Source organism: Cupressus sempervirens, chromosome 8 (genome assembly GCF_028749045.1).
Source record: "Cupressus sempervirens isolate cs-2001-9-10 chromosome 8, ASM2874904v1, whole genome shotgun sequence".
NCBI lineage: Eukaryota > Viridiplantae > Streptophyta > Pinopsida > Cupressales > Cupressaceae > Cupressus > Cupressus sempervirens.
The window spans coordinates 509,190,119-509,202,679 of NC_143125.1; the positions used below are offsets into that span (position 1 = coordinate 509,190,119).

The window sequence follows — 12,561 nt, forward strand, 5'->3', positions numbered from 1 at the left end:
ACTTTAATCCAAATAAGTTAGTTTTTCATTTGTGATACAGTCAACCTTAAAAACATATAACAAGCTCAAAATTTAATGGAAATAGGAGCTAGTGTTATCATGTTATAGCATGCATTTTTAACAGCTTTGTGAGGGTTTATGGGATATATTTGTATAAGTACCAACCACAAGGCTACCCCAAATTTTTGTTTTGGGAATGAGAAAATAATTTGTGTTTATGATACAAGTAAAAGTTGTGCTGAATATCATGTTATAGTATGCATTGTTGCAACAATTTTGTTGAGGGTTTATGGGATGTATTTGTGTAAGTAACAACCACAAGGCTACCCAAACTTTTGGAGTTGGGAATGAGAAAATAATTTGTCTTAATGATACAGGTAAATGTTGTGCCAAATTTTTTAAAAAAGAACAAAAATACAACGAAGGGAATAAATTTCAATATCAAAGAATTTTATAGAGTTTAGTTGGTGGCAAAGGCTATTGTTGGTTTCCTCTTCTTTCTTTAGGTAAATCATGCTTTAATAATCCTACGTAAACTATATAAAATACTCATGTTATCCTAAGTTGCTCATTTGGATGCGGGTGCGAGAATCAAGCGTGTGGATGCACAATTTTTTTTTGATTTTGGATATATATATATATATATGTATGTATGTATGTATGTATATATGCCAAAACTATACGAAATTAAATCATTTGATAGTATGATACTTGAGCATTGATCAAGATATCTGACAGTTCACAAATATTCAAATTGAAATAACCAGAGTTGCATGGACACAGGTACGGTATCGGGTACCGATATGACCATTTTTTGAGACCTCTCATTTGGAAATGACACTATACGACATTCATACAAAACATATGTGTACATACATATATTTATTTATATTTAACAAATTTTCAAATCCACTAAAGAGGATTTTCATTAGAATGAAAACAATATGAACACATAATTGTGACATATTCCAAAATACTATATTTAAATACAGCTTTATTATTAAAACTTAAAACTTCAAATACAGTAGTAGTTTGGTAGAATCACATCCTATCAAAAATATCATCACTATTATCTTGAAAAGCTATGTTACCTAGGGATGCGTTTCCGGCAAAAATTGACCCCGTCCCCATGTCCCCCCATCTCGAAAACTTGGAAACTTCCGGAAACCTTTCCCTTGGCTGTCCCATAAAATTAATGTTTCAGTTTTGATAATTTGTTTGATTTCCACTCTCATGTGAACTCAAAAGTTAAATTAATTAACACAAACATTATATGTTAAGGTTCTATAATTTATATAAGCATGCGTTATCCATGTTTTTATATGAATATTTAAAATTTTCCCTACTTTTTATATAGCTGTTCCCACTGCCGTCCCTTGCCGTCCCTTGCTTTGAGAAAAAAAAATCTGTTCCGGAAACCCGTTTCCCTGTCCCCACGTCTCGCTGTCCCAGAAACCTGGGGTAACATAGCTGAAAAGCTAGGATAGTTGGATCGAGTGTGACTGCCAACTAGACTCACAGAACCTAGTGAAGATTCACCAAAGGATCCTCCAATCATATCAGAATTCTCAACAATGAGATTGAGATGTGTCTATGTATTTATGGATGCATCAATGTCACTCATCTTAGGTTGTACATCCAAAGTCTACTAGGTCCTTTCATGTAGTTTGAGGAGAAATGTGACAAGAGACGAAGATTGGAATGCACATATACAAGGTCCTTTGCTTTGCTAGCTGCCAAACTATTTCGTTTCACAGAATGGACGAAACCATATGTACACCAATTCCTCTCAGATGCAGAAGAACTTGAAACCTGTAATAAAAGAGTTCACATTATAAGTTACAAAGACATAAAAAATTAAATAAAATTGAAATAATAAATAATTTTAATTCGAATAATTCATATAAAATTAAACCTGTGATAGAAATTTGATAGCTAGCTTTTGCAAATGTGTAGTCATGGCACCATGGAAGTTCCACCACTTTGTGGGGTCCATTTTTTTTAATCTGCCATTGCATCAACATCAACATAAGTTCCATCAGAGGATGCAAATGTCCCAAACACTTCTCGAATCTCTGCAGCAACTCTGGGATCTGTAGACATTTTCTTGAAAGCTTTTTTATATCCTTCAACGACCTCAACATCCCTATTTGGACCTGTCCTATTTTGCAATGCTAACATATCAGCATGGTAGTACTTGGGGTTTAAAGCATATGCCAAAAGTTGCAAAGAAGTTGTCATTTTATCCCATCTCTTCTTGATTATCTCATATATTTGCTTATAATTTTTTTTTAGATGGATCTTGCTCTTTTGCTGTAATAATAGCTCTAACTTGCTCCATCATTATATCTATGCAATCACAGATGTCACCTAATATTGGCCTCTCAGTATCACAACGACAAATGAGGGTGTATATTGGCACAGTGAAAGATAGTAAATAATCTATTTGAGCCTACCAATCTTAATCAAGAATTGAAGTTTTGACATTATTTGCTCTATCTGTTTTTGATTGTCTCCATACTGTCCAAATGTCACTAATCACCATACTTTTCAAGGCTTGCTTGACATCTACAAGCCTTTTAAGAACAATTTAGTGTGTAGCAACGTGTGTCTCAACCACCTTCAATCAAACAATAATGATTTAAAAATAAATATAAATCTTACATATATTTTAATAAATAAAACAATTAATGAAAAAATATTTGAATATTTTTAAGACAAGAAATTTACCTTTAATAGCTCTAGCTTGGCGAATTGTTTGTAAATGGCCTGCGACATGTGATGATTACAAATAAACATCTGAGTTTCTTTGGCTTCTTCATAAATCTTTTGTATCCATTGAATTTTTTCAATTTTTTGTAGTATCAAGTTTAAAGAATGAACTACACAAGGCGTCTACCAAATGTTTGGATATCTTGCTTCCATGACTAACCCAGCTGCTCTACATACTTTTGCATTATCTGTGATCACTTGAATAAGAATTTCTGGCCCCATAGATTCAATTGCTTCAATTAGAATGTTGGCGATAAATTGTGTATCTTTCTCTTTAGCCTTGCATTCCATTGCTCTCAAAAACATTGCCCCCTCGGGCTCATTGCAGCTACATTGATTAGTGGCCTATTTCTAGCATCCTGCCATCCATCACAAATGATGGAAACCCCTGAAATTTTCCATCTTGGATCACTTGGAACTGCCTATCATTAATATCTTTTTCTTTAGCCAAAAGGGTAGTGTGAACTTTCTTGTAGCCAGGGCTTTTGTATCCTTTTGGGGCTTCATTAATAGACCTAACCATCTCTTGCCAGTATGGGGAGCGAACCACATTAAATGAAATTCCATTTGCATATAGACAACGTGCAATATTTTGATCTGTATCCTCTCGACTTTACAAATTAAATGCCTTTTCAAGAGGTCCTAAATTGCTCCTCTTGTGACCAGTAGATGTTCTTGAAGTTGGATGCAAAGGAGGTCTATTTTGACTTGACCTTTGAGTTGACATTTCAACTTGATTATTAGCTTAGTCCTCTTCTTTTTGATACTTTGTAATCTTCTCAGTTGACAATCCCTTCCCTGGTTGACCATCAACCTTTGGATCGGGGCACACTTCACATCCTATACATTTTATGTGACAAAAGTGCCCATTGACCTTAGTATAAGAACCATTATAATCAATTAGACACTTATGACACCTCCATTTAAAACTTCCACCACCATGAAATTTTTAAGGATGGTTACATGTTTCCATAATGGATATTTAGGTTTGATTTGATCCATTTGTCATTTTCTGAAGCTTTGATGTCAAATGAAGACGATGTCATTATTAACTTCCTGCAAATTTTTTTATAAAACAAAAACAATTTTAGATTGAGCTTATACAACACAAAGTATAATTATAATTTATAAATTTATTTAATAATATAATTCAATGTAACTTAAATAGTCTATAATATATGTTCAAAAACCTCATTTCAAATTTAATTAAAAAATATATTACTTTAAAACTTAAATCTAAATTATTTATTAATTTAAAATAAATAAAAATAAATAAATCATTTAGATTTATAATATTAATTAATCCCATCAAAATTATATACTTAATGTTTCAATGATGACTACTAAAACAATTTTACTTATATAAAGTAAAATATTTAAATAAAAATAAAAATACAAGTTAACTTAAAGTTTCTAATAATTTTAAATTTAATATATAAACTCATTTTAGAAAATTAAATAATAATAAATTTAAACAAATTAAAATTTTAAATATTTTTATTTAAGGACCATTCTTACTTAATAGTTTATTAGTATTTAATGATTTTTATAAACTCTTGAAAATCTAAATAAAAATAAAAATATAAAGTTGAACTTTAATAGTTGTAAATTTAATATAAATTTATTAAAAATAAATAAATAAGATTAATATTAAACTATTAATTTTTCATATCTATTTATTTAATTTTATAACTAATTTTAATATTTATAATTTTAAAATATAATTTTAATGTTTATAATAATTATAATGTGAACTATGATTATCTACCATCGTATAATATTAAAAAACAAAACCTAAAATCAAATGAATAAATTTGACACAAACTATTATAACTTACTTGTAGGCAGGGAAAAGAAAGCAGATGTCTACGAAAGAAGATAATTAGATATCAACTCCAAATGCTACACCAGAAATCAATGAATGAACTAGGCTGCACCAGGAATCGACGAAGGCACCAAATGTATGCTTAACACTGCTAAGAAAAGCTCCAAAAAATATCCTTGCAGTCTCCAAAACAGATCAATGAATCAATGTAGAGTAGACCAAAAATGATTGCCGATTAAGTGTTGTATCATTCAACATCTTTGGGGTTTATTTATACAATTTAAAAAAAAAATTCTTCCCTAAATATGTAGTTAACTGAGAGTTTTTCTATATTCAGCTTAGTCTATTTTTAAAAATTTATTCACCGATTCCATTATAGGAGCAGAAACAATAGTCTAATTCTTGTTTCATTTTAAATCTACAACAAATTTCTCTACAAAAAAGGAAATTTAGTTTGTATTTTCAGTTAAAATTTATAATTAATGAAAGAGTTATGTGCTATAAAAAGCAATTTAATTTGTAGTTTTAGTTAAACCTATAGTTAACTGAATCCTTTTTTGAAAACACAACAATTTGATGTTTCAATTTTTTTAAAGTTTGTAGTTAATTGGAGAATGTTTGTGAAGTCGGCTCTATTTTCTCTAAAATTGCATCCTGCGATTCTGGCACTGTTGAAAAAACGACATGTTTTTAAAAACAGATGGAAATGTTGTTTCCACCATATTTGTGTTGTACCATATCTGTATCAGTATCAAATACGACAATACACGTGTCACAGGTCATTGGGTGGCGTTTCCGGTAACTTTGGAAATAACTAGTAAACTATATCATATACATCTATGTTCACGTTTCCAATGCAAATTAGAAGATCAATGCAATTACAAAATCAAAATTTATTATATGATATAATGTTAATCAATGAAGGATTCAAGATTCACTAATCTGAATCAAAATCATATGGATTCGCTAAAAAATCCTCATTACTCCAATTCTTCCGACTGCTGCAAGTTCAAGATCATTTGAACCCAAAATGGTTCCTGTTGTGCTAGATGCGCCATGTGTCATGTTATCACCATCATCATCCATGATTGTAGTAAGATCTTGAATCGTTGCATCTAAGTTTGCACACTCAGGTTCTACATCCCAAAGCTTGGCTGCCCCTTCTTGTAGTGATCCTTCTTATGTGACAAAAGATGCAAGTTGGTATCAATGCAGACCAAGTCTTCATCCTTTTTTGAGCCCAACCGATTATGCTTCATGGAGTGGATAAAGGAGTGTGCACTCCAATTCCGTTCAACAGCTGAAGATCTTGCAACCGAGACAATGCTCACAAAATTAAACATAAATATTAAAAATGAAAGGAAAATTAAAGAATTGTAGAACACAAGTGGTAAAAATAAAATAAAAAAACTTACATGTGAGAGGACCTTAATGCAAGAGGTTTTAGATGCTTAAATGGTTGACTGTAAAGGTATGACCATGTGATAGCTCCCATTTCGTTTTGGTCCTATATTGCAATCAGAACAAGTTTAGCTCTTGAGGCAAATAAGCTATATTCTGTCCTAATTTTTCTATGCAATTCTTCATCTAGGAAGACTCTTCCAAAATCTTTGTAGCACCTAGTAGCAACCTCTTCATTTGCATATGGTGCTACTCGATCTGGCATAGAAAGTACTTTCTCGCTATAGTTCCTCAGAGAGAGGGCATATGCAAGGAGGTGCAATGGGGTGGCCATCATCTCCCAACAACGACGAATGATGCTTTCCGCCTTATTGCACAAGGTTTTACATTTTGTAGGGTCACAGTCATGTGTTGGTATGGCAAGTGTTACCTTCTCAACCATTGTGTCCATGCCATCACACACATCCCCCAAATAAGATTTATTAGAGATAACCATTTGGCTTAATGCCCCTTGCACCTTGACAAGTCGTCTCATAGCAATAGTATTAGATGTAAATCGGGTCTCCACAACCTAAGCAAGTCAATAATTGTAGCATAAACTTTCTGGGGTTCCATTAAAATCTAGTTTGGAAGTTTTGAATGTGTTTTGATTATCTCTAATTTTAAATGTAACTGTTGGCTATTTTTGCTCCCTATTCAGCCCATCATGGATAACCGATCAGAGAGACCTTCAATGGGCTAATTTCTTTATTTTGGGTTAACACGCTAAAACTTGGTGGCTAACATTTTGTGTTATCTGGTTCCTTCTTTTACCGAGTTAGTTCAAGTCCTTCATTAACTGAGTTAGGTCGGTTTACTCTTTGCCCGAGTGACTCAGTTTTGGCTCGGTTTGTTCTTTAACTTAGTGAACTTGGTTTCTTCTGTTGCCGAGTTGGCTCATTTTCTTCTTTGACCGAGCTGCGGGTTAACACGATTTTTGCTGGGGTTAACATTTCGTGTTAACTGTTTTTGCTGTTTTGGAGAGGCACTTTCATGCTCTTTTCAAAATAGTGAATTTTGCTATTTTGGAAGGCTTATCTTCTTTCTTTTCCGAAATAGCGAAATTTGCTATTTTGGAAAATGGCTTTTCTTGCTTCTAAGAAATTGCAAAACCGATGCTGCCTCCTCCATCGTGCATTGGGAAACGTGCCAATCATGAGATTTGTGCCACGTGGTGGATTCTTCTTTGTTGGGTTGCTTTTGATTTGACGGCTTTTGCATTTTCACATTGCTGCTTTTTGCTCTTGCGAAGATGCGATGGCCATTAGATTTGGACACATCTTATGGATTTCTTGGTTGCATCTTAGCCGTTCGTTGGAAATGAAGAAGATCTTGATCTACGGTTGTGTTTTAATCTTTTGTTGGGGAGATTTCTTGTAGCATTTGTGCCATTTGTTTTAAAAGGAAGATCTACATCGATGATTCATCTTTATTGGGGCAAATTAGACTTATTCCACGTAGGTCAATTTTGTATTTTCGCGGGTGGTTGACCTACGTGTTATCCCACCCCGCATTTTTTGACAACGGCACGAATTCATTTGTTGCGGCCATGACACATTACAAGGACCGTTCCTTTATTGCAGGACGACATCTAGGGCCTTGTTCCACGACGCCAATACATCTCCATGCCCTTTTAATGCATGTAATAATCAAATCTTGTGATTTAATCTCCTTTACGGCTGGATGTCTTGTTTTGGTTTCTTCTTGTTTTGTTTTGGATGTAATAATGCATGTAATAATCAAATCTTGTGATTTAATCTCCTTTACGGCTGGATGTCTTGTTTTGGTTTCTTCTTGTCACTTTCATGGCAAAGATGATTTCAAGATCAGATTTAGTTCTTATATTCAGTTATTGCTTCCTTTGCAACTCAACTCCAGTCTTGTGGGGTTCGAACTTCAAGTTAAATCAAAGTTATGCCTGATCTATAAAGGTAGTCCTAAATATCTTTCAAAGGGTTCTTCTCTGATTCTTTTACAGCAGCATTATGCTCTATGATTGTAAATTTCTTGTCTTGCCTTGCATTAATAGAAACCCTTGTTTTCCTCTTCTTGCCATTTGACTATCTTGTGCATATTCTGCCTTATGTTGAATGTTTCTATTTCATCATTTAAGTTTGTATGTTGTGTTTACTTGCTGATGGGTGTTGTGTTGTGAAATTCTTCTTCCTTCCAACATCTCCTTTATTTTAACTTGCATATGAATCCTTAAAGGAGCAAATTAGAGTTAAGATCTGTGACTTTTGGTGTCTTTTGTTAATGTCATGTGCATCTACAGGAAGAGTTGTAACCACATTCTATCTCGGTGCATCACCCCTCTTTCCCTTTCAGCTCTTAAATTCAGTTCTCCTTCTCCCTTTCCCCCCCAACAGTAGTTTAGGCGCATCTTGATAATAAGGAAGCTGGCCTTCTTTGGAGATTCAGCCTCAGAGCGCAAATTCCACACTAGGAGGCTGTTTCAATGTTACACAAGGTCGCTTGAGGGTCATACCTCAAGCAAGGGTGCAAACTTTTGTGTTAATAGTAACTTTAGAGAAAGTGAAAGACGAACCTTCAAACATAACCTTCCAGAGAGCCCAAATTAGATTGGCACTGCTTAAAGTGAATGTAAGGGGTGCCAATACTGAATTTAAGTCCTCTTTCAAGATGTATACTCAAGTGATTTCTTTCTTTAGAATGTTCTTTTCCCTTATAGTTGTGTTTTTGATTAATTTGATTGTGTTTATTTAGTACAAGTAGATTGATCAATTGAAAAACAAGTAATGAAAAGCATATATGACAACAAAGTACTTGAAAGAGTCAGATTTGATACATCAAAGTAAGCACTATGACATGACAAATGAGAAACCAAACTTACCTTGAGGGTCAATAGTAGAGACTACTTCAAATTTGAGAATTGGGTAACAGATAGTGACAAAAATTGAAACAAATTTGGATTTGGGACCTAAAAACTGATATCTGCAAAATATGAAAATCTTGAGGCCTCTAATAGGGACAACCTAGAGGTCAATGGCGACTAGAGGGTCAAGGGCAACCTGGGTCAAGGATAAGGTCGTTCTTGATCCGTTATGCACAAAATTCTAGATTCTGGAACTCTGCTAGAGATATGAAACCCTAGTTTCACGATTTGAATTGCTGCCCCAAAATTCCTATACAACTGCACCTACACAAGAAAAATGGTATTTTGTTAGGGGGAAAGGGGTTTGCCTTGGTCAAGCCTTGTTCATGAATTAACTTTTAAATGAAAAAGCATGAAAATATAAGACAAATGTAAATGTTCACCCCGTCTGTCATATCTTTATGGATGGATCTGGATCTGGATCTGCTATCCACAAAGATGTATAAATGCTTGTATATATGTATGTAAGATGTAGAATGATAATGTAGCATGTCTTCACAAATGAAATAGATATACAAGTGCCAAATTATAGATCCGTGAGTTTAAGTATGCTCTCTAATGCTTGAAGAGTTGAATGCTTGAATGCTTGTGCAAGGTGGATGGATGTGGATCTCTTTCCTGGATGGCCAACTCCACTATCTCCAATGAAGAAAGGAGCTAGATTGTGAATGATGAGATTGAAATGAGGGCCTTAATGAAGCTCTGCTTGCTTGGGTTGAACTCCTTGTATGCACCTTGAAAGCTTGCTCAAATGGATGATGACTTGAATGGATCTTGCTCTTGAAATTGATAGCATGGATGTTCACAATAATAATGGATTATCTTGGATACCCAAATGAAATGAGTAAGCCTCCTTTATAGTGATTTCGAAACCAAAATTGAAAAGGTCAACTATACTAGGCGGGAAAACAAATTGAAAAACCCAAAATTGGCACGGGATCTAAGGGAAAACCCATTGGGTAAGGTGTTGGTATTATCAACAATAGGGCCCAAAATATCTATAAGTTGACGAAATTTATGTGGTCTTTGTCTCAGGTTAGGGTTTAATGCAAAATAGCCCTTGTATTTTGCCATCGAGTGTTAAAACCCTAGCAAGTATGTTGTGGCCCTTCGAATTATTATGTTTTTGAGTTACCTTTTTGAGCAACTTAATTAAGGGTCTGCCCATCGTAGAGCTACGTCCTTTTCCTAGTCTCTTACATCTTTAAGTTAAGAGCCCGTAGAATAATGTTCTTATTTACCATAGCTTGAGGGAAGGTCATTATATCATCCAGTTGGCCCCCTATATGACCTAACCATTCGTGATTATATCATAAGTTGTGTGCACGTTGTCAGAATTTTATTTAAAGATTAAAACCCTAGGGTAAAGTTTTAGGTATTCATTTGTTTATGAACGCGGAGGGACCATAACCAACGGTTGGCGCATCTTCACGAGGCTCGATAGCAGACACAACGAAGAAGCATGATTCAAACATGTGTCCAAGGGCGGGCCCAAGATCTTGAATTACATGAAACGAATCAACGACTCTTGCTAACCCCAAGCCTCTATCTCTTGATAAGTGAAGAAGCACAATTATGCCGTGTGACAATGACTTAAGTATGGATTCTGCGATAAGACTTGTCTCATCATCAACGTTATTATCATTTTCATTGGTTCACGTCCTTCCAACTTGGATCAAGGATGGTGGGTCCTAAATGTTACAAAAGTAAATGGCAGAATATTATACTTAATTAAACAGAGATCAAAACGATCAATATATACAAAAGGAGAATCGAATAGAATAGAAACATTCTATTCTAGACTACACCTAAATATTAGGAACATTATAATATTTACAATAAGCTATAATAGTGAGCATTAAAGATTATTCTAATACCCCCCCTTAATGCTTAATCTATTTACCACACCAATAGATCCCTTGAATTTAACAAACTTGTCAGGACCAAGGGGTTTTGTGAAAATATCTGCTGGTTGCTCGGAGGTAGGGACATAGAGTAACTGAATAGATCCATCTTCTACTAACAGTCGGATCTAATGGCAATGAAGCTCTATGTGCTTGGTTCGTTCATGAAACACTGGGTTTTTGGCAAGTTTGAGTACTGCTTGATTGTTTGAAAACAAAGAAGTTGGACCTGCTTGAGAAATATGCATATTTGCAAGCATCTGATGGAGCCAAACTGTTTCACAAGCTGCCTTGACAGCTCCTCTATATTCTACGTTTGTAGAGGAGAGTGCATGTGCCTGTTGCTTCTTACTAGTCCAGGTAACTGCTGCAGAGCCGATATTGAACACATAACCAGATGTAGATTTCTTGTCATCAATTGAGCCGGCCCAATCGGAATCGGTGAATTTGCTGAGTTGAGGAGTAGTACTCCTTGTGTAAAGAAGACCATAATTTGAAGTACCATGTACATAGCGTAACACACGTTTCGCTGCAATCCAATGATCAGCCTTGGGGTTCGTTATGAACCGTGAGATATAGCTGACTGCAAAATTGAGATCAAGTCTAGTAGTAGTAAGGTAGATGAGACTACCTACTAGTTGCCTGAAGAGTGTTTCATCTACAGGAGGAGAATCAGATTGTGCGGACAATTTTAGATCAGTCTCCATAGGAGTGGAGACAGGTTTGCAATCCTGCATTCGAAACCTGTCAAGCATTTTTCTGGCATACTTGGACTGAGACAAAAAAATACTGTTGTCAGTCTGCCAAACCTCAATACCTAAACAATAATGAAGCAATCCAAGATTGGTCATATCAAAAGTTTTGCATAGATCCTGTTTGATATTTGAAATCAAATGTTCTGAACTCCCAATAATGATCAAATCATCTACATAGACAACAAGAAAAAGAATATCAGTACCAGAGTGTTTAATATATAGATTACTATCTGACGGGCTGCACTGAAATCCCTGATTAACCAATTACTGATCAATCTTTATGTACCAAGCCCTAGGAGCCTGTTTAAGACCATAGATGGCCTTCTGGAGTCTACATACTTTTGGTTCTGAACCGACAACCTTAAAACCTGGGGGCTACGTCATGTAGACTTCTTCCTGTAATTCACCATTGAGAAAAGCACTCTTCACATCCATCTGATGAACTTTCCAACCATACTGAGCTGCAATGGCAAGAAGAATGCGAATAGTGCTCATCTTGGCTGTCGGAGCAAATGTCTCCTCATAGTTAATGCTTTCGTGCTGGGTGAATCCTCGAGCAACAACTCTGGCTTTGTATTTGTCCAAGGTACCATCTGCATGGTACTTGACCTTATAGACCCATTTACAACTAATGGGTTTCTTCCCAAGAGGGAGATCTGAAAGAACCCAGGTGTGGTTCTTTTGAAGACTCTGAAGCTCAGCATCCATTGCTTGTTCCCATTCTGGAATTCCTTTAGCCTTTGCATATGTTTGGGGCTCAGGGATACTGTGGATGTTGGCCATAAGAGCTATATTAATTGTGTTGTGCTGAATGCTCTTATTTTTGGAGGTTCTACCCTCAACGAGTTCATCAGGATGAAGATCATTAATCGTTTGAGCCCACTATTTTGGCCGAAGAGTCGAGGAGCCAATATCAAATGCTGTCGGAATAGCTGGATGAGGAGTAGGAGTAGGAGCTATATTATCAGG

The 12,561-nt window shown here is 35.1% G+C and overlaps 1 protein-coding gene across 4 annotated transcripts in view; it reads left to right on the forward strand.

Annotated features, from left to right (window-relative positions):
- LOC149543428 (mitochondrial uncoupling protein 1-like) overlaps positions 1-12,561 on the forward strand; it is an 80,915-nt gene that overhangs the window by 38,149 nt on the left and 30,205 nt on the right. The gene's annotated exons all lie outside the window — the stretch shown is intronic.